Source organism: Centropristis striata, chromosome 5, assembly GCF_030273125.1.
Source record: "Centropristis striata isolate RG_2023a ecotype Rhode Island chromosome 5, C.striata_1.0, whole genome shotgun sequence".
Taxonomy (NCBI): Eukaryota; Metazoa; Chordata; class Actinopteri; order Perciformes; family Serranidae; genus Centropristis; species Centropristis striata.
Window position 1 is genome coordinate 11610023 of NC_081521.1, and position 2504 is coordinate 11612526.

At 37.7% G+C, this 2504-nt stretch overlaps 1 long non-coding RNA gene across 1 annotated transcript; it reads right to left on the reverse strand.

Moving 5' to 3' along the window:
• Nucleotides 1-344: 344 nt before the first annotated feature.
• On the reverse strand, nucleotides 345-1360 carry LOC131972302 (uncharacterized). Its single transcript, XR_009394453.1, has 3 exons — nucleotides 1170-1360; nucleotides 969-1026; nucleotides 345-891 (listed from the first exon to the last, which is right to left on the reverse strand). It is a non-coding gene; the product is annotated as an uncharacterized LOC131972302 (long non-coding RNA).
• Between the last annotated feature and the right edge of the window lie 1144 nt (nucleotides 1361-2504).

The window sequence follows — 2504 nt, forward strand, 5'->3', positions numbered from 1 at the left end:
CGCACATTTACATTATAAAACTCTGTGTATAAGTAAGTTAGGTATCCTTTTCTGGTGGTGTTTTGGTGGTAGAAAATGCTTTTGAAATAACATTCAAACTACATGCAACTAAAACTCTCAATTAGAACCAATATTTTAGGTAACAGCTCACCATATTCAACAGTTGAATAGTTTGAAAAGCTAACGATGCCAATCCTAAAAAATAAGTCTTTAAACAATAACATAATTACATAAGGACATAAAGCTATGGTCAGTAAGTAAATTTTACTCAAAACAATATAATCAAGATATTATATGTGACCGGGGCAACTATAAGCCCCTGACACTGGATGTGACAACGCCACCCTGGGAGTTTCACACAGGGAAAGACACACTTACTATCCAGGTTCTTAATAAAAGAGGAGCAGAGACATGCGTTTCCAGGTATAGACAAATATGAGATTTTATTTAAATATACAATAATGCACACAATACTTAAAATGCGCAACAGTGACAGGCTAAAATGGCTACCAGTACAAGGGAGGGGGTGTCAGGGAAGTCTGCAGGAGGGAGTGAGTAAGGGGAAGGGGGAACCACCACCACCAGGCCGGGATAAAGGGAAGTCAAACGCACTGCAACACAAAAGACACGCAATAAGTTTCACACAAAATCAAAATAATCATGCAAAATGCAGTAAATTATACATGCAAAACACAGGCAGGGGAGAAGCAGACAAAAGGAAGACCTCCACCATGTGACCCACCACCTACAGAAATATGGCTGCCCACCTGTACTGGCACCAACAACAACTATATAAAATCACTCACAGGTAGTATAATAAAGCAAAATAACCCCCAAAAATATACAAAGTAAATTAAGTAGGGACAAAAACAGCAGTAGGTAGAGCTCCTCCTAATAGGGCAAAAATAAACCATATTAACAAAATAAATAAATGTGCCACAAAATTGCTATTGAAGGCATTGCATTACCTTGGCAATTGTCTTACAGCAATCAGGTCATGCAGCAATCACCATCATCATCATATTCCTGCCACGAGAGGTAAGTAGTTACATTAAACATGATGGCACACAACTCAAATGTGAATGTAAAAGGTAACATTTGTTAAAAGGAGGAGGAGTATCTGAAACAAAACCATGGTAAAAAAAAAATATAACAAATGACCATTTTACCTGAGAGTTACAGGTTACTGTCTGCATGTGATCTGGAATACAAATGCACTACGTGCTACACAGCGCAAGGAGGGGAGGAGAGCAGCCACTGCGTCCACATATAGCTCTGATCCTTCCTGCAACAATCTACATGAATAAAAAAAATACTTAAGTCTTTGCTAAAAACCCACTTCTTCATACCCATGACAGTGCACACACTGGGACAATATTGCTCCACCAGGACGGTCGGGTAGAGAGAGCAAGGCCAGCCTGCTGCAGGCTGCTTGCAGCTACATTTAAAGGGCCTGTGAGGTGGTTAGCACTCACCTGTTATCGGTTAGGCTGATTAAGGGGTGTGGCTGCACTGGCAAGAGGAAGGGGAGAGCCCTACTCATCACATATAGCTAGATATAAGATGAAAATACTTGGTAAGCTTCATGTTTTTTTGCAGTGTATAGTTTTAACCTCATCTTAATTTGCATGTGCACATTAGATTGTGGGAGGTAAGAACATTTTTTTTAAGTTGTAGTAAAACTACACCTACTTCTTTAAAAATCAAAACTTAATTTTGTTTTGAATTTTTTTTTGCTTTTTACCACCTGGGGCTTCTTCTATAAACTAAGTTAACAAAAAAAAGCCAGGCTTGTTTTGGTTTGTCTGACTGCTTCTCGGTAGATTGAGTTCCATAAAACAAAATCAAAATAGTTCCCAGCATAAGTCGCTCTAATAACTGAGCTTGAACAATGTTGTTTCATGGATCCAAATATGCTTAATGGAACAGGCCCCTGGTTACATAAACACATTTACATAGCATATGATAACTTTGTTTTTCATCTTACACACACACACACACACACATACACACACACACAGTCCCTATATTACAGTCATTCCAGTCTTCCTAAAGTTTTGTACATATTGTAGTGCATCTGTACATTTTGACAAATGAGTTTTCCACTAATAGCTCAGAGCTCAGAGGACACACTTCACTTGTTTTGATAAACTGCTCTTTCTCACCATAAATACAGAATGTCTCCTCATATGTGAGCATCATTGTGAGAGCTTATATTATATAAGATCGTGTATGTATCACTAAACACCTTTTAATATATCTAATATGCTCTGTCATGTCATTATATACCATACATATATTATGTCATATTAAAACTGACAGACATTGAGAAACATTACTTATCATGTCATAATAAGTCTGTTGCACACTGTTTACATAGTTCCACTGACCCTCCTGCTTTTAATCAGCACGGTCACTGCCATTTGTCTCCAAATGCTACTGTATGGTTTCCACTTTTATTCTGTTATTGTATTTTTAATGTACCTCTTCTTATGTATTTGTTA